This window comes from Triticum urartu, chromosome 5A (assembly GCF_056163025.1).
Source record: "Triticum urartu cultivar PI428250 chromosome 5A, HENAU_Tu73, whole genome shotgun sequence".
NCBI classification, from domain to species: Eukaryota; Viridiplantae; Streptophyta; class Magnoliopsida; order Poales; family Poaceae; genus Triticum; species Triticum urartu.
Window position 1 is genome coordinate 664,371,291 of NC_141877.1, and position 21,043 is coordinate 664,392,333.

The 21,043-nt window shown below is 44.1% G+C and overlaps 1 long non-coding RNA gene across 1 annotated transcript; it reads right to left on the minus strand.

Annotated features, from left to right (window-relative positions):
- Nucleotides 1–545: 545 nt before the first annotated feature.
- On the minus strand, nt 546–3,155 carry LOC147973874 (uncharacterized). Its single transcript, XR_015603700.1, has 3 exons — nt 3,102–3,155; nt 2,908–2,976; nt 546–927 (listed from the first exon to the last, which is right to left on the minus strand). It is a non-coding gene; the product is annotated as an uncharacterized LOC147973874 (long non-coding RNA).
- Nucleotides 3,156–21,043: the final 17,888 nt, after the last annotated feature.

Sequence of the window (21,043 nt, forward strand, 5' to 3'; positions counted from 1 at the left end):
TGTCGTTGGAGAGTGAACGTCAATCAACCGCCGAGTTGTGGAGACATGGCGCCCATGCACATCTTCGAGTATTGTTGAGGTTGATGGAAACTGTAGGGCCTTGCAATTCTTCCCCTTGTAGTTGCGTAGAGGATGTGCGCTTTCAAAAAAGCAAGAGTTCACCATGAGCCTACACAGGTTGTGGGAGATGACCGCCAAGCCTTCCTGCAGCTTCACCTCGGTGCGCCATGGTGTTGGTGTTGGCGGCTCCGAGTGTGAAGTCCCGGTAGAGGCGTGAAGGGAAGCCGTAGTTGCTCGCCTGTTGGCTGCCCTGGTGTGAAGGCGTTGAGTTGCCTCCACATCTTCTTTCATATTAGGACTGTCTATTTAACATTTGACTGATTTCCAATTGGATTTCAGTCAAATTTCCTGACAAATAAACAGATGACACCTATATGTCCAAACAGGGCCGACAATCGTATGTTTATATGTCCAACAAAACGGATCGGGCTAAATATTCTGACCCGGTTCTCACTGAACCAAAATAGAACCGATTCCTGCTCAACTACGCAACTAACAAGGCCCTCCTGAACCACAAAACACCTGCGCCTAACAAAAAGAGAGAGAAAACAGGAAACAACTGCCCTTCAATTTGCATCCCACGCAAGGACCCAAACTCAACTACCCTAACCCCTCCACAGATCTCGTGTAACACACCACAGCGCAGAACACATCTGGGAGACGCCATGGGAGAGGTGAGCGAGAAGAAGAAAGAACAGAAACAAGTCAGATAGACATGGGAGAGGGGAAAGTACCTGGAGAGAATCAAAAGGGAAGAGCAGCTGCCAATATTTGGGGGAGGACAGAGGAAGATCATCCAAGATATGATCCACATGTCAGAAACTCTCCTACTCCTTTTGCTTACAGACACCTTTTACATGAACTTGTCTGCAGAAAACATCAAAGAATCTAGTGAAAAAAAATGGAATCATCAGCTTCTAACAGATTGAAAAGGCAACACTGAAAATCATTTAGATCAGGGTAAAAACAGTGAACCAACAGGAAATATAGAGTTAAAAAGCATTGTAAATACACACGAAAATAAGGGCGTATGGTAAGTACACATGAAAATATGTGCTCCATTACAGTGTAATGAAGCTGCAATTTGCATTGTCAGAAAACTAGGAAATTAGAGATAAAGCATGGACTATGATAAATGTGGGATATTACACTATAAGGCAACTGAGGATATACAGTGAGAAAATCAGAGGAATTCCACTGTAAATACCTACAGTATATATAATGTAAAAAATGAGGTATTTACAGAGTGTAACTCCCTAAAAAAATCTTAGGTATTCCACTGCAATACCTACAAGTTTTACAATGACTACGTAGTAAATTACACTGTAAAACTGGGGGATATTACAGTGAAATCAAACTGAAAAAGCACACTGTAGGAATGACAACAATGAAATAGGCACAAAGACAACAATTCAGAGACATCAGAGAAAATTCACTGAACAAATCAGTGGAAATTGCAGTGCAAACACCAAAGAATGGCAGCGATGAATACTCACAGTAAATTACAGTGCAAACACCAATGATTTACGGTGACTAAGGCCCTGTTCGGCAGCTCTCCAGCTCCGTATAATACGGGAGTGGACAGAGCGCCAGTTTTACAGCTCCAGGAAAATGCACTACGGGCCGCTCCGCTCCGGCCGCTCCAGGAGGAGAGCTGCGGAGCGGAGGGCTGCCGAACACAGCCTAAAGCTCTGGAATTACACTATACAACATAAGGAATTACTCTGAAAGTAAATTACAGCGAAGGTACACATGAAGTACGGTGCTTCACAAGGAAAATTTACAGTCTAAATACACTTGAATTACTATAAATAAATACAGCAATATACAATCTAGGCACGCAGAAATTAAACACAAGCAATTCAGGGCATTCTGACAAATTACGGTAAGCTCCTTGGAGGAATATGTACGCACAATGTCACACGAGTCTGTTGTTCATAAGTTACTATTAATCATAGAAGTGTTTGTTTTTCATATTTCTGCTATTATTGACATATAATTTTTCAAAATTACAGATGGGAAGCAAGCAAAGAACAATGACCGAAGGGGATCTACTCACAATGCCACAAGAAGAACTCATTCTAAATGTGAGATACATATAGCAAATAATGATATCAGAAACTTGAAGAAAAATGATGTGTAGATAATAACGAAAAGTTACAATATATTGCAGGAAACATTTTCATTTACTGCCCTGCTACAACCTGGCATTATATACAAGGTAAAAGACCTAGTTATCTACATGATGGATCTAGCAAAAGCAAAGCACGACGAAAATAATAAATTTGTGCAAAAGAGGAGAACTAAAATTTATCCTGAAGCTTGCAGGTACATTCAGGAGATGGGCCTAGGAACACGTGTCAGCAAAGGAAGGAACACGTATCAAGGAATTTCAAGAAAGGTAAGTAAAATAGTTTCTTAATTGGTATGCTTGATTTCAAGAAATGAAGATAATCGTTCAATGACAGGTGGAGACAAAAGAAGGCGGCAAGCAGAGGAACAGCGACAAGAAGCAGCATGTATCACCAACAACACAAGGCTAGAGCCGAATTTTCAGGAGAGGCACATGGAAGAAGAAGGAAAGGAAAGGAAAATGGAAGGCAAGAAAAGACCAGATGAGATAGAGAGAAAATGGAAGAAGACATGAAAAACACGAGAATGAACTTTAGGAGACAAAATCCTAAAAGGAATACTTGAGTTGTACTTTGAGGGCAAACATTGTTGCTACCTAAGAGATAGATTTTAGAATGTTTTGCGAAATTTAGAATACATTATGCTTGTTTACAACATGGAACTTGACTATATATTACATAACAAAAGCTAAAATTCTGTTGAAATTTAAATTACCTTTAGTAGACAGTCAAAAATTGTTTTATGTGTGAGATTCTCCTAGTAGTTCAGAACTATAAAACAACACTGCAACATTAAGGGAGAAAATAAAATAAATTAGTAGATTCAAAATGAAAAATGTAATAAAACAGTAGCAGAAAGAAACTGAAGTAAACTGCAAGCAAATAAAGAAAATGACTAGTTACACTTACTATAGGCTGCCAGAATAGCTTATGGTCTTATATAACAAGGAGCAACTGCAAAAACCAGGGAGGAAATACTATAATAATCACAACTAAATTTCAGAGGAAAGCCACTGAAATCTCATGAGATGTGCAAGCAAACAATAAGATACAGAAGGAAAAAAGATTATATATGACCTAAATATAGAACTACAACACTGAAAAACTGTAGTGCAACATTAAAGAGAAGAACAGACTAAAGGCATGCAAGAGCTTAGTATAACAAGGGGGACTAACCACATTCCTTCTTCCAACACATGATAATTTCCTATTCAATGATTTCACCTTCTGAAAAAAGAAAAAAATTCAAGGGTCAATACAAACAATCATCATCAAAAACATAATCAACTACTTCAAGAAAAGAAAAAAAGCACACACATGATTCAAATAGAACTTGAATAGAGCTTTGTCAAAGCCTCCATCATCACTAGAAAGTTCCGGAAAAAAACCAACAAACCCAAATTAAATAAACTGAAAGAGAGAAGAAAGAAGACAATAAAAACTAGAGAAGAAGACAGAAATGACTACCAATGTCATAGCATTAGAACCATCGTCCATGAAGTCATTAGGCACAAATGGATCATTCAAAGAGACTGCACTCTCAATAGATGATACTAATGGAACGTGCTGGTGAGTGACTTTCCGTAGCCTACCCATTAGACTAAAAAGTAAAACAAATCATAAACCAAATGAGAAACATATCCGGGAGGTAGCTCTAAACACATGAATATTGCACAGGAATGTAGCTCAAAAATTGCAGAGGATGAAATAAAATTACAGAGTAATGCAGCTGAAATTTAGAGTCAAATTACAGTGAAAAACTGGGGAATTATAGTGTAAGTCTCTGTCAAATTACATAGTAAATCTGAGGCTAATTCCAGTGTAAATCTCAGTCAAATTACAGTGTAATATCTGGGACATATTACAGTGCAAATATGGGGAATTACAGTGTAAAACTCAGTCAAATTACATAGTAAATCTAAGGCAAATTCCAGTATAAAGCTCGGTCAAATTATAGTGTAATATCTGGGACATATTACAGTGCAAATCTGGGGGATTACAGTATAAATCTTGGTCAAATTACATAGTAAATCTGGTGCAAATTCCAGTGTAAAGCTCGGTCAAATATAGTGCAATATTTGGGACATATTACAGTGCAAATCTAGGGGATTACAATATAAATATTGGTCAAATTACAGAGTAAAAGTAGCTGCAATATACACAGAAAATCTAGGGCATATTGCAGTGTAAAATCTTGGGAATTACAGTGTAAATCTCGGCCAAATTACTGAGTAAAAGAAGCTAAAATATACAAAGTAAATCTAGGGCATATTACAGTGTAAATCTCGGGCAAATTACAGTGTAAAAGAAGCTCGAATTTACGGAGAAACTCTGGGGCATATTACATGCATATCTGGGACATTTTACAGTGCATATGACACCACCTACCTGATATTTGCGGATTATATAAGAATGCTACACTGGATACTACACTGCTAAATCTAACACTAAAAATTCAGAACAAATTACAGTCCTACTACACATGGAATTACAAATTAAATACCCAGGAATTACAATGATAGTGCACAGAGAAAATACACGGGATTACCCCTGGGACTACATGGCTCACTCTGCAAAAATCTCATATATGATTAAGCACTGAAGAAAGCCTAACACGGGGAAACAATTAATACTACCAAAATACAAACAACTACAACAAAAATCAGGGTTCGAGTAGAACTACCATGAACCAACTAGCTGAACCAAATACATAGCCTATCTATTTAGCAGAAATCTCCAAACCTTAAGCACAAAAACAACCCTCTTATGACACCTACCATTGCCTACAACGATGGGTTCAAAACATGGGGACCTAAAACCTGACAACGACACCATAACCCAGTACAACAGACCAGTTCATACGTCCACAAAAAAGAGTAGAGGGGGAACCAGCGGAATCTACACATACCCCGCAGCAAAACCAACAATTGCATCTACAAGAGCTAACAAAATCCACAACAGCACCCAGTAACCTACAGACACCGCAAAACGAAACAAAAAATAGAGTTAGATCTGGAAGCTACAGGGACAGAAACATGCGAAATACACAGGGGGGAGGGGGCAGACGAGATCACGAGAACAACCAACCGGGCAACCGTGAATCAAAAAGAAGTCAAGCTCCAGCAGAGGGGGATCTCCGGAACGACATGAACACGGCGGAACCGCCTCCTCTTCTCCGCCGCTCTCCCTCTCGCTCGCTCTCTGTCTCTCTACTGGTTAGAACAGTGCTGCCCAAATGAAATGGGGAAGGGAGAGACGAAGAGAAAATTCAAAAGGGGAAAAAACAGAAAACCACACCCACGGGCGGCGGAAACGCGCGCCCGATAAGAAAAGCAGACCCGAAACAACAACTCCCAGCGTGAATCTCATCGTGAGATCGAACGGACACAGATTTGAATGAAACCCAATTACAAAACAGTCGACTGAAAAATAGCAAAACCGTTCATATTTACCCTTGTTGACTCCCTCAACAGGGCGCTCGCCTAGCTCGCGACGCTCCTTCTTCGCCTTGGTGGCCTCCCGTCTTAGCGCCTTTTTTTAACTGCACCGTTTGGAATTGCGCAGGATCTTGGGCTTGATGCATGTAGACCCTGGCTCTATGCTCGATGAAGACCATAGGCGGCAATGATCCGGGCTAGATCATCATCGGCTCTGATTTGCTACCATGGGAGAGTTCACCTGTAAGAAATAGGTCTTACCGACGGAGATTCTTGCAGCATGTTGTGCACACTAGGAGATTGGCGAAGACGATTTCGACGACCATAGCGAAGCAAAGATGGGAGGAGAACCATGTCCCACCGAGCATGCCAATTTGTTTGACATGAGAAATAATAATAAATAACGTGGGTTATTGTATTATTATCTCTCTACGCTCCAGGGGAAAATAAACGTTGCGGGCGTGCCAGTGTACTAAGTACACAAATAAATATACGGAAACATGCACTTTATTAATCTCTCATCGGAGAAACAAAAATACAAGATCCCTTTACATATGCGCTTTGTGGCCTACTAGCGCGGCCAGCCTAACTGTAGCGATGCGGTCTCTTGGTCCCCGGGGCCTCGGAAGGCTCCCGATTAATTACTCCCGCGGGTTACTCCGTGAGACACCTCCGATTAAGCCGTGTGGTCATCTTCATTGTTTTCGCCTTACATTCTCCATGCATGATGATGGTGGTGTATGGGCAGTGGCAGAGCCCGTGTCCTCGTCGGTACACGCGCCGCTCAAACCGTGGCTTTCTGCTAGCCATGTATGCCCTTGCCGTCACGCCTCGTCGGTCTTGGCGGCGATGATGTAGTTGGGGTTGAAGTTGCATGGGTCCTGCTCGGCTCAGACTTCTAGACGACCTAGCGGACTCGTCGGGGTGTGCAAGGGGTATGCCTTGCGGGAGTAAGTTGTTTAGGAGACCGGCGTCGGTGTAAAAACCGTCGCACAGTGACATTGGCATGGCCGGTGTGGTTGGCGCCTCATCTCGGTAAGACGCCGAGTATTCGATGGTCCGTCCAGACAATGGGCACCGCCTCACAGGGTCGTGGAAAGATAGCATCATAGAGATCACGTCGCCTTGGGCTGGTACTACGCCAAAGAAAGACCTGTACGCTGGCGACGCAATGGACCTGTACGCCAAGGACCTGTCCACCGTGGTGGGTGCACCCGACTTGACTGGACACCGATCAATGGTGGTCCGTTTTGTCAGGGCGCACCGCCTAGCAAACTTGTGGATAGATGATCGTAGTGGTTGTGTCGCCTTATATTAGCTGGACGCCGTGTTGATTGGTCTGCTAAGACAAGGGCACCGGCTCACGGGGTCGATGAAACGTAGCGTCGTAGAGGCCGCGTCGCCTTGGCAGGTGCTACATCAAAGGGTGACCTGTACGCGGGGGACGCCATGGACCTGTACACCGGAAGCTATACGTCAAGGACCTGTCCGCCATGGTGTGTGCCTCGTCTTGACTAAACGCCGTATTCGGTGGTTTGCCAAGACAAGTATCATGTTGAGACCTGTACGGCAAGGACCTGTTCGCCATGGTGGGTGCGCCTTCAAAGGTGGGACCGGTCTCGGGCTGCATCGTTGTGAGCTCCGATTCCTCCACATCGTCTCCTCCGGGAAGCAAGACACTAGACATGTGCTCCGTGATCGGAACGCCATGGACCTGTGCACCGGAGAGACCTATTCGTTATGGACTTGTCTCGGGCTATGTCGTCACGAGCTTCGGTTCCGCCGCGCCGTTTCCTCCGGGAAGCAAGACACCCAACCTGTGCACCATGATTGGGACTGCATGGACCTGTGCATCGGGGAGACCTGTTCGTTGTGGACTTGTCTCGGTCTACATCGTCGCGAGCTTTGGTTGCGCCACGCCGTCTCCTCTGGAAGCAAGACCGCGGATTCAAAGTGCTAGTGATCGACTAGAGAGGGGGTGAATAGGCGATTTTTATGAAAGTCTTCAAAACATGGAAGTTTCGAAGACAAACGATAGAAATAAACCTATTATCATGCAGCGGAAGGTAGACTACACTAGGCAAACCATAGTCAAGTATTCAATGAAGTGAAAGCACAATGACTAATAGCAGCTAGGCAGTAAAGATCAGGTAGGAAGATATTGTGAAGCCAATCAGAACAAGCAGTCACTCAGTGAAGACAAAAGATAATGCAATCATACAATGACTTCACAAAGACCAACAGTAAGTAAAGGGAAGGGAAGGATGGAACCAGTGACTCGTTGAAGACAATGATTTGTTGGACAAGTTCCAGTTGCAGTGACAACTGTACATCTGGTTAGGGAGGCTGAGATTCAACTCAGAAGACCTCGTCTTCACCTTATTCCCCTTGAGCTAAGGACACCCAGTCCTCGCCCAATCACTCTGGTAAGTCTTCAAGGTAGACTTCCAAACCTTCACAGACTTCGTTCACCGGCGATCCACAATGACTCTTGGATGCTCAGAACGCGACGCCTAACCGGCTGGAGGATTCACAGTCCTAAAGTGTAATAAGTCTTCAGATCACACAAACAGGAAGACTTAAGTGATGCCTAACACTCTTTGGCTTTGGGTGTTTAGGGCTTTATCCTCGCAAGGAATTCTCTCTCAAAGGCTTCGAGGTGGGTTGCTCTCAAACGACAAAAGCCATACTCTAACTCTGAGCAGCCAACCGTTTATGGTTGTAGGGGGTGGGCTATTTATAGCCACTGGGCAACCCGACCTGGTTTGTCCGAAATGACCCTTGGTCACTAAGGAACTGACACGTGTTCCAACGGTCAGATTTCAAACACACACGACAACTTTACTTGGACTACAAGCAAAGCTGACTTATCCAACTCCGGACAAGATTTGCTCTCATAGTCTTCACTCGAAGACATAGGATTTTGGTTAAGCATCACTTCAGTCATTCTGACTGGTTGTCTTGGACCCCACTTAAAAGTACGGTGGTTCCTATGACTCAACAAAGAAAAACACAGAACGACGAAACTGCTAAGTCTTCGCGCTCCATAGTCTTCACGCGATGTCTTCTCTTATCATAGTCTTCAATGTGAATGTCTTCACATACCACCTCTGACTTCAATGTCTTCATACATTTTTAGGGGTCATCTCTGGTAGGAAAACCGAATCAATGAGGGACTTCTACCTGTGTTATCCTACAATTCTCACAAACACATTAGTCCCTCAACTAGGTTTGTCGTCAATACTCCAAAACCAACTAGGGGTGGCACTAGATGCACTTACAATCTCCCCCTTTTTGCTGATTGATGACAAACTAGTTGAAGTTTTCATCGGGGAATATAATATGTGAAATTGTAAAGGATAGGGGATTGTCTTCATAAGTTGCAAGGGCTCCCCCTGAAGATGTGCATATAAGTAATTTGCTTTTGGTATGCAAATGCACACGGCAGGTTGTACCTGTGGACATCCTCTTCAACTTATGATTATAATTCATCATGCATGAAAAGCATGTGAAGATAACGACATGCATAATGAAAAATGGACGTCTGCAAAATGATCTAAGTGCGGAATTTATCGTCGCACATGCGGAATTTATCATCACATCACAGAAAAGAAAATAAGTAGAAGACGACCATCGAGTTTGAGTGTTACAACTCAAAGAATCAAATGTATCAAAACGCGAGAGTTGTAAACACTAGGCAAAATATAAAACCACCGCTCATATGGACCCGCTTGAAGACTATCAAACTCATATGCTTCTCCCCCTTTTGTCAGTAAGGACCAAAAAGGTTTGAAAACATAGAGCACCTACTCGTTCTCATGAGGAGTTGGTGAAGCAGCAGGGTCGTCGGAGTTGGTTGGCGGTGCAGACGAACTCGGTGCGGTGGTGATTCGCGTCGAAGGTGGTGAAGTAGCATCGTCTTCATCATCGATGACACGTGCATTCACTGTTGCAGCAGAGGAGGAGAACTTGGAGTCTTCAAGAGACGGAGTACGCCGCAGCACAGTCCTTCTTGGAGGTGTTGAGTCAAACTTGAAGCGTTCAGAGAAGCCATCCTCTTGAAGATCATCTTCAGAACACATAAGGGTCAGCCCTTTCCATGTACGCCGACAAGTTTCATGGGCAACAAAGGCATTCTTGGTGGCAAGGTTGTGAATCATGTTTACGTCCACCAAGAGGCTTTGCATTTGTCGCTTCAGCCAGTCATGATGTTTATCCTGTTTCTGATGAAGGGCAACTAGAAGTTCTCGGTCGTTTAGAACACGAGATCGCTTCTTGGGCCATTGGGCAATGGTGCTTTCACTTGCTTCAGTGAGGGCATGATGAGGTGCACGGGTAGTACCAGCCAGAGGATAAACACGAGCGACTGCTGGATCTCCGTCAATGTGTTGTGAGAAACTTTGCTTATCAGCATTCTGAAGACTAAGGGGCTCCTTGGCAGGCTCTGGATAGATGGCTTCAACTGTCATATCGACGTCTGGCATAAAGATTCGATGATTGCGAGCAGAGGGCTGATAGGTGACAGCTGAGTGTAGTTTGATCAGCCGCATAATCCATGGAGCGTAAAACTTCAAGCCAAAGAGATCAGATCCTGATGCAGCAAGTTGGCGGATGAAGAAGTCTTGTGCATTGAAGCATTTGCCGTGAAGAATATGGAAGACCAAAGTCTTCATTGCACCTTCTAGTTTTGCATGTGGAGAATGTCCTTTGATGGGCCAGAGAGTTCGCCTTATAATGTGATAGATAGTGCGTGGCAGATACTCAAGGTCTTCAATAAAGAACTCTTTAGGATAAGCAGCATCTGGAGGCAAAGGCTTCATCATGCTAAGCATGTGACTCATGTTTGGTTCAGGCTTGTGAAAAATGCTCTCGATAGCTGCACTGTGAAGCTGACAACCAGGTTCATAAAGATCTCCTGGAGTGGGCAGACCAGTGAGCTCAAAGATATCAAAGGCTTTGGCTTCATGATGAACATTGCCTGTCATCCACTCAAGGACCCAAGTCTTCGGATCTCTGTTGTAGCCACGAATATGAAGAGTGGCATAGAATTGGAGCAGCAATTCTTCGTTCCAGTGCTCCTTGTCAGTGACGAATGGCAACAATCCAGACTCTCTGAAGCAATCCAGAGCTTCTTCCAAACAAGGCAGACCAGTTATGGCTTCAGTGTCAAGACGCATATGTGGGAAAATGCGACCTTGATTGTATAGAATGCATGAGTAATAACTACGCTGCTGATAGCTCCACAACCGATCATAAGATATTCTTGCCTTAGTGTAGGGGTTCTTGGCCCTATCAAAGAAGGTGTTGTGTGCCTTGAAGCCATTAATATTAAAAGATACGGGTGCAGATGTAGTACCTGGAAACCTGGGCAACCTTGGCATTGGCTTCTGAACCTAAGGCCTGTGCTCAACGTGATAGTCAAACTAAGGACCAGCAGCAGGCGGAGGAGTCAGAAAAGGCCATTTGACAGTGATAAGTTGGCCATAGTTGAATGCTTGCACGATAGTGTGTGGCCTTGGTGGCGGAACAGGAGCTGTGGCATCAACAGAGGCGTGAGGCTGCACATCAGTTGCAGGTGCATCATTGGCTTCATTGGCCTCTGGCACAGTGTTAGGTGCAGGCTCCACAGTGGCTTCAGCTATGACCACGTCATTGGCTTCAGTGGTGTTAGTGGTGGCAGCCTCAGGATTCACAACCTCCACTTCAGAAGCTGGAGGATCGGTCACGTTCTCCTCGAGAACAACATCTTGGTGAGACGGGGGTGTAGCAACTCTTGGGGCTTCTTCTTCATCGGCTGATGCAGCCGGAACATCTTCAGCCATTTTGGCTTCGGATTCAGAGACAGTCACAGTAGGAGTGGCATCTGGAAACACTTGACGTGCAACAGATTGGTGGTGCACTTCTCCTTCTGGAACGCTCGAAAGAGGGACTTGGGGTCTTGGTCCTTTGCGAAGCCTGCGTAGCGCTGGCGATGCCTGTGGAGATGGAGTTGGCTGGGCCTCAAAGTCGTCTTCTTCGTCTTGCACAGGTGGTGTGACTTGTTGTTGTTGGGGAGTACTCGGGGTGTCTTGTTGTTGTGGGTGATCATCCCACGATGCATCCTGAGCAGTTGGCGTCAGAGGATGACCAATGCTGATGAGTTCGCTGTGTGTGAGCATAGGCGATGATACCAGTTGGTGCTCGGTCTGAGGAAGGACTTCATCATCTTCAACATTGTCATGGTGACCAATGTCTTCAGCAGTGGTGGGGTCAACTGCTGGAATGTCTTCAGCTTCAGGAGCCTCTGTGGAAGCAGGCTCATGAACTACTATCCGTTGTTCTTGATGCGAGGAATCAGGGCGAGCAACAGAGATGGGTTCTACAACAAGGGGCTCTATGGGAGCAGCCCGATCTTTCTTGGTTCTGCACTTCTTCTTGGAGGGAGCGACATCAGAAGCATCAGGATTTTTTCTCTTTATGGCTTCAGCCTCGACAGTCCTCGTGTTCTTCAGTTCTGAAGCGGTTGACCGGACCTTTGTCTTTGATCCAGTCATGCTGCTTGGAAAGACTATGTGTGGCTCTTCCCGCCTTGAAGGTGCAGATTGGTCTGTTGATGGCTTCTTCTTCTTTGCAGCCATTCTTGGGTCGATGCCAGGACGACCAAGAGCCTTGCGCTTATCAGCCTCATTGTAGGCTTGCACACACTTGTCAGCCAGGCTCTTCATGCGCTCACGAGAACCTTTAGCTTCTTCACGCTTCTTGAGAAAGGCTTCCTTGAGCTCGTGCAACATAATCTTAAAGTTTTTCACATCTTGCACGCTGAGCTTGGCCATGCGCTTCTTGAACCGAGCTTTCTCATAGTCGATCTTTTGCTTCAGTTCAACGATGCGCTGAGCTAGAGCTAGCTCAGAAGCAATGGCGCCAGTGAAGGCGACACTGAGGCCAATTGGAAGTTGCAGATCTTCAAAGCTGAGATTGGGGGTTTCAATCCACTCATCAATGAAGTTGTCGATGATTGCCACGTCAAATAGAGGCAAATCATTGAAGATTTCTGCTTCTTCCTTGCTCTTAATCAGTTGCTCAAGAGCCTCATCTGCAAGATCTTCATCGCTGGACAGATCAATGGCGTCGTTGCGCAGAATAGCAGCAACAGTCAGTTCTTGGCTGGTGGGTTGCAAGGGCATCTTTACTCTCGAGGGATTGGAGATGCATGACAAATCTTCAGACTGCACACTGTGTTCAGGAGGTGCAGTGGCCAGAGGTTTCGCCTGTAAGACTGTTGGTGCAGGAGCAGGCTTTGAAGCTTTAGGCTTCTTCAGTTTCTTTGGCTTCGGCGGTGCAGGCGCTTCATCAGATTCAGCGTCATCTGCAGGCTCATCCACGGTTGTCCCTTGAACCATGATATGAGTGATGAGACCTTCCAGGTTGTAGAAGGGCCCAACAAGATTGGGTTCAGCTTTGCGGGTGCCATCGGCATGGGGAGCAGAACGACCAGGGTTGAAGTCTAGTCCCAATGACTTCTTGTTTTGCTTAGCCGAATTCTTGGCAAACTGGAAGTTGCGCTTGAACAGATTGTCGTCACGACACCATAGCAATGACGATGGGTCTGCATCCGCAGGCTGTGGTCCACGGACCAAGCAGGGATAGAAGCCTTGTTCAATGGCTTCATCTCTGGACCTGGGTTGAAGATTTCTGTATAGGATGTCTCCCCATGCTCGCTTGATGGCATTCTTCTCAGCATATTCCTGGGTCACATACTTGTACTTGAACCATTGCTCGGCCTAGTGTCTTTGAATCCATTAGATTCGTGTCTTGTGCTGATTGTAATCCTCTTCTGGATCTGTCTTGTACAACTCTAAGAGGTCATCAGGCAGATCTCTTGATGTTCCCCCTCGACGCTGTCTGCCACCCTTCCTTGCTGATTTCTCTGTAGCCATGAACTTCAAACTGAATGGCTTCAACATGTTCAAAGGTTTCAAAGGCTTCCGCTTGCTGGTCAAACAGGAACTGGCTTCGGGAGAATTTATATGATGCTGTAAGAATTCTGCAAATGAATGCAGACTATGAGAACCAAGGAATTCTCCCACGGACATGTACCTATGACAACATTAAGGTGCGAGGGAAGCGGAAGAGGTCATATGCATTCTCAGAAGATTTTGAAGATAAATCAGTTTAGAAGACATTGACCTCATAGTGCGAAGACATTCACTCATAGATAGAGAGTTGGTTCCAGATTTGTACGAATCCACGAATAAGTACAAGTGAGGAATCTAACTACTTTGTGAAGCATAAGTGAACATACTAGGCATATTATGAGATGCAGTATGAAATAGATCCAACTTGTGTGAACAGAAACTGCTTGTGGTAGAAAGTGATGAATCTATAGGATCAAAGGGGCCGTAAAAAGGAAGTTTTATTTACCACACAAAGTACTACTAGACAGAGTGGGAGAGAAGGCCGAGCAGTTCGATCGTCCGTGCCCTAACTTGGCGACGGACGACACCTACGGCGACGGCGAAGAAGACAATGTCCGCGGTCGGCGTGAAGACGGCGTCGGTGATGTCGCGGCAGCTAAGCGCTTCGTCGCCGGCGTCGTCGAGGGCTGGCAGTGGCGCTAGGGTTTGTGCGAGAGTGGAAGAAGGTTTAATGACTGTGGTGAGGCGTGTATTTATAGGGACAGGGACAGCATAGTGTTATTACACAAGTGCCCCTGGCAATTCACATCTGAAGGGCACGTGGCTATCATGCAACATATCGGAGGTTGTTCCATGTTCCCACGCACGCCTGGATTGTCGGGTGGTCGTTCCCACTTCTCCGGATTTCAGGTGAAAGGATTTAGCATTGAAAACAGACTTAATGTTTGTCTCTGTATCTTCTGCTGGCAAGGACGTAGAGAAGATATTCGACAGTTTCAATAGAATGCATATGATTTGAAGAGATAGAGTTTGAGATAGAAAGCATAGAGAGGTTAGGGTCCGATCACATTCACTTAGTTCAAAAGATTCAACAAGAAGACATAGCTATAAATGAATGCTGTAGAGGACAGAACACTAGTATATATATATGTATATATATATGAGAAAGACAATCAAATCAACATAGTGAAGATAATCATGAAGACAAGTTGAGATCGAAGCCAAATCAAATATGAAGACATACCAAACGTAACGCCATGAGTGAAACACTTCAAACAGAAAAATTTGGTGGTGGCGTTACCCACCGTATACACTACAACGGGAACCCCCCTATAGCAACGCATTTTTTCGTATCTAAATGTCCATATATGCGTTGCCAGTGTCTTTACCAACGGTTTTGGATGTGTAGCCTTATCCAGTGTTGCTAGCGCGTAATGCAACGCTTATACCGCCGTTGGTAAAACAAACCGTTGCAAGACTACAACAGATAAAACAGACTTCTACAACACTTCTATATGTTGGTGCTTAATGTATAGGAATCGAAATCCCATATATATTGCTAGCAATTAAATTAATGCACCACGTAGAGGTGATAATTATGTTTTTCAAGTGAAGGAAAAACAAGAGAATATACTCACGAGAGTAAGAAATCATATATTAGATAAAATTGTTGGATTACAATAGTGGATATTACAGGAGGAAGATCATCCAAATGTGATGCATAATCTAACTAGCTCCCTGTTTTCTACTAGTGAAACTCAAACTAATAGGATCCATCAACACCCCGACAACTTAACTAAAATTTAACCGAGGAAAAACATCGAGCAAGAATGTCATCCCTACAACATAAACTAAACTCAAAGCATCCATCATCATCATCACCATGAACCAGAACATTGACATCATCATTGCAGTATACTTGCCATGCACTCATATACTCGTCCATTTATATCTTGAATCTACAAACAATAAAACAAAATGAACTGTTAACACAATGCATTGACATGATGCAAGTAGTAATAGAGGCAAGCTATTAGTCACGTACAAAGGTTGAATGCCATGTAATCTTTGATTATTTTTTTGCATTAGCAAGAGTATGGCAGTTTTTGCGACTCCATACCAAATTTTCAGGTTTCACAAGTGCCACATCAACATGCACTGCAGAAAATTCTTTTCTAATTTCAGCACCATCAAGTTTAAATTTAGGATCATAACTTACAGTTGTAGAAAGAGCTACATCCTTTTTCAGGCTCTTTAAAAATACTGTAGTTCATACCTGTTAGAGAAAATCAAAGTTACCATTGGAAGAATCATCCTCATCACCCATGACAAAACAAAAAGAAAACAAGGGAACATATGAAATGAATTTGAGCGCTCTTACAGATAGTTCACAACACTCAACCAACTCAGCAAACCACTTTGTGCAGTCTTACTACATACATTAGCACATTTTGTTGTTTTTTTGCTCCGGACAACAATATGATAGCAAAGAAGAAGTAAAACAAATAAACAAGCTAATACTATAGTTTGCACACAAATTTGTATGTGATTATGAAAAGATACCTGCTTGTTTGCAGTAGAAGTTTTCCATGGCGTGTGCTGACATTTTCAAGCAAAGTTTCTTTGTTCTCAACATCAGTCTGATAGCAAGATGACCAGTAGATACATAATAACCATCGAAGCAATATATTTCGAAAATATTGTATATATATGGGGTAATGCAAATATACCTTATGTGCAGCAGATTTTATTTCCCCTTGTCGTGCAGTGAAATTCTGATAAAAAGTTTCTTCGTTCTGGACAACATTCTGATAGCAACAAGTAAACACATAAACATGGGAGCACTATAGTTTGATCATAATTTTGTATATGAGACTATGAAGATACCTTGTGTGCAGCACATCATTTTTCTAGTTGTCGTGCACTGCCACCATTATGAACCATATTTTCTTTATTCCAGGATACAATGATACACAACAAGTTACGGGTATTGTATATGTAACTGCAAAAAGTGCAAGCGTAACAAATTAATCCTCAACAATAACAGGTTCCAAATAGTACTCAAGTAGATATACCTTATCTAGAATAGAATGGTTGTTTGATGCTTGCAAATCTGCACCATTTGAACTACTTGTCTTCTTCTGTAAATTATTTCGTCGTTTTTAACAAGTCGGGGTCCATCAACCGAAGGAGCAAGCACACCCTGCTGATAGCATAATACAAATATTAATTGAGACCAGTTTTGGAGGGAAATTTGAGAAATTTTATTGTGTACTTTGTCATGGTACAAACTTTTCTGTTTGAATTATGTCCATGATCTGAAGGTTCAAGCCCAGTTGTAGGCTTGCAGCTATTGGATCCGAAATTTCCTATGATAGAAATACAGAAAGGTTATCCTACAAAATAAATGAAGGTTACAGTTGATAAAAATTTACCTTATCTGGTTGTCTTTCCATTATTCTCATCTTCTCTTCTAGTTCCATGATTTTAGCATCTTAATTTTCCTTTTCTAGACGTATTTTTTCCATTTCAACTCAAAAGGGTGGCGTAGCTTCATTTGGTATATCCTCCACCGAAGTAAAATGTGTATTCTGGAATAGACGTGAAGTAGAAACATCAAATGACTGGATAACACTAGTAAGATGTGAAATCGGATATGCAATTTTTTTCACTATAAACTGAACTCTCTTGCATATTAGTTTTGGAAGAGCTTTCTTGTATGAATACTCTTGATGTATGACCTTATATTTGGATAAATAGCATATAGCTTTGGGTGGAGAAACTTAATTGGACCCTGTAACACTTGGCTCTCGACTAGGGTTAGAATCTTCTGAAATGTTGATGTTGTGCTTCCTAATAAGGTTGTAACCATCTATGTCCACTTGTTATGGTCAATGATGTGTGATGGGTTTTACTTTCTGCTGTCTTCTTTAGCGATCATTCAATTCATACTCAAAATGTTAAGTCCAGAGCACATCTTCTGTTTCCCTTACTATGAAAATCTTGTTTATAATATGTAGGTGAAGCCTGAAGTTATCATCTGGACACCTCAAATAATTGTTTCCACAACTTGAGATTTCTACTGCAGTTGATTTTGCAATAGGAAAAGTATGTGGTTTGGCTCTGAAGTTATAATATATTATCAGTCTTGCCACAGTGAGTACTTTTTTCCATTTGATCAACAGATCAGCAAGGTTTCTGTTTTTCTTAACCCGTGTCCAGTTTATACACTTCCCATTCAGATTGAGAGGACAAATAGGAATTTGGCGAAGCATAACAATGTCAAGTTTGAGGCTATAAAGCTTTCATTAACCCGACTTATTATGTTTATTTTCATTACGTGTTATTCTGTTACAAATCACTGTACGTCATTCTTCTTTACTACTCTTTCTTACCAAGAAAGATGTAGTGTTCTGAACATCTATTTTTGGCATGCACTTCTGAACGTATGAATCAATTTTAGGTTAAACTAGAATCGTGATCTCTATGTATATTGACTGGTGGGTGAAAAAACAGCTTAGAACCAATATGTAGGGCATGAATTGCAGCGATGAGATGGGATAAGGAGCAGGGCACTGACTAGATGAACTCGCAGGATTGTTGCCACCACGAACCAGCCGGATTTCCCTAGGAAGAGAGATGTGAATTGATTTAGAGCACATATCAGTAGAGTAGGGACGAACAGAGGATGAATTGTGGGAGAATAGATCGGCAACTAACCTTGCTCAGGTCGTGATGATGCCTCCGCCACCGCCGCCGGGCATGCGATGAATCCAGAGACGAGGAAGGAAACCGTGCTGATATGGGGGGAGGTTTCCGATTTTCTTTGCGCAGTTACCTCATCGCGATCTGTTTGACCGATGCTAGTCTCCGTCCTTGGATTTCTGTGACAGGTGGGGGCATGGTCATGAAGCGCGTATTATTTTTATTTTTTTGCCAGATTAATCGCTATTGGTGGGAGCGAACGGAGGGAAAGGGAAAACTGGAGCGAAACCAAAAAAGAAATACGAGGGAGTCTAACAATTTGGAGAGAAATAAATTATAAATTTTGTTATTATCATCTGGACCGTGACAGGCAGTTGTGCATACATTTGTGCTAAACAGAACATGCTTCTTCTATGTTTTTACGAATTCAGTGCAATATGGTTGAAGTAAAAATAAATTCTATTGCTCAAACAATAGAACAAAGTTAATCCAGAACACAACAAATTTCTTAGCTTCCATTTTCCAACCTACATGTATAATTTTCATAAGATCACTAGTTGTCCTCCATCATATTCAATATCACCAGTTGTCATCCAAGATTACTAGTCAAAAGCAACATTTTCTAAAGTTTTGCGCACGCACACATATGAGGTGTAAGGGCATCTCCAACCGGACTCTGAACCGCCCGCATCCGTCCAGATCGAGCTTTCCGGACACATTTTACCATCCAGCGCGGTATTGGTCCGTGGAGCCAGTGTCCCCCCCCCTCACCCCCACATGCAACCGCGTCGTCCAAATTGGGTGTCGCATGAAGGTCGAGCCCCCCTCCCCCCCTCATTGCCGCACAACCATTACACCCGGATCGGGCTGGCGTCGCCGCAGTGTCACAACTAGCAAGACAAGCTCATCAAGGAGGAGGTGCCGTTGGTGATGGTGAAGGCGCACGACCTCCTCCTCCACTACCTTGGTGGTCATGGTGGTGACAAATCCTCGTCGTGGGCTATCGTGTTGGCCGAGGAGAGGCAGGAGTGGCGCAACGCGGCGCGCCGCTTTGTGTGCGCAACGAGGAGCCGGCGTGGATCCGTGAGGACCCCAACCTGGCCACGCAGCGCCACCGCCGCCTCGATGGGAATCTCGCCATGATCGACGAGGAGTGGTCGCTAAGCGACACCTCCCCGCAGCCGGCAGGGGCAAGGACGCCGTCAGGGCATCGTGGCCAGGTCACCGTTGGCTGGCTTTGGAGGCCCTCCACATGGCGCACGAGGAAGCGGAGCCACTGCTCCGCAAGTGCCAGGCGGTGGTCGGGCAGGGCTAGCGCTGTCACGCCTCGATGCCCTTCCACCACTGTAAGGACTACTCGGATGACGACGATGACACGAACGGGAACAATAGTCCAGTCGTCCGACATGTGTATGAGGTCACCATCCGCTACAAGTCAGCCTAGTTTTTTTTATGTTTTTAGTTAAGCGGATGAAATATTGTCCGTTTTATGTAAATTATCTACCAACTTTAATGAATACCGTCGTGTTTGCTGAAATTCGTCCGGTTCATTCTAACTTGTTTTTAAATGAATGCGAGCACGCTTGTATGGCCGGCTATCGCATCACTATCCGCGGACCAATTCAGACCAGTACGCAGACAAATAGGGTGTTCATCTTGGGGGTCAGCGCCAACGTGAACCCTCAAAATGTCCGCAAATGTTCGGACCGACGTGTCCTCACACAGTTTGCCATCCAACATCGCACCTCATTGAGTAGCGGACCAGTCACCCAAAACAACCCAAAAACATCCCGTTCCATGTCCCGCTCTCCGTGCCTGTTACATGGCAGAGAGATGTGACTGGACGCAAGGGCCTAGGTCATCGACCTGTCGAAGACCACAACGGAGACGAGGTAGCGCCGTCTCTACTGTCTCAACAAGGAGACGCTGAAGTACGGCAAGCAGTGGTCTATGAGCGAGACCACCAAACTGCCCCCTCCGGTAAGTCATGCCGCCCTTGTCTCCCCGCGCCCATGTCCGCGGTGGCCGCGGCTGCACTATGTGCGGCACAGCAGCAAACAAATAGAATTATCCGCGAGCACCAAACGACAGTCGGGATGCCCTATTGCTACCATGCGCCCTTCCGCCGCTAGACACTGCCGACGGCGACGGAGGTGCTGTCGGCCAGCCCGCCCAGGCATACTAGGTCACCATCAAGTATAAGGTAGGTTAGGTTTATTGAAGTTTTAATTTCATCGGGCGAAAAACAATCTTGTTTTATGTAAAAAAATAAGTTTAAATAAAATCATCAGTTTGTTTAAATTTGCATCAATTTTTTATCTTAAATTCCATTCGGAATGTGACCAAACATTTGCGATATGCTTTGAATGGCCGGCTCCTATATGAGTGCCCGGATACCAGTCCGGACCGGTTCATGGACAGATGTGGTGTATGTTTTAGAGGTCAGGGTAGGAGATGTCCTTACGCAACACACCAGAACAGAGACACGCACGGCACAAGGCAATATTTTCGACGTGCTGAATAGTGTCTTTTCCGTGCTAACTGAAGAAACACTACAGCTAACTGAAGAAAAGCTAAAGCTACATTATTCTGGTGCAAATAGATTAACACTAGCACTCTACTGTTGCTCCCCTCCAAGTTAGAGGTGCCCTCATGATATATTGGCAAGAAGACGACCAATACCAATGTATTGATCGAGTTCGTGGAACCAGCCAATTGAACACTTCTATGATGTTTATGAGATAAGCAACAACCGGGATAAGCAACAACCGGGATGTAGGTACATATGAACATGTGTAAGAATGAGTAGGAAATA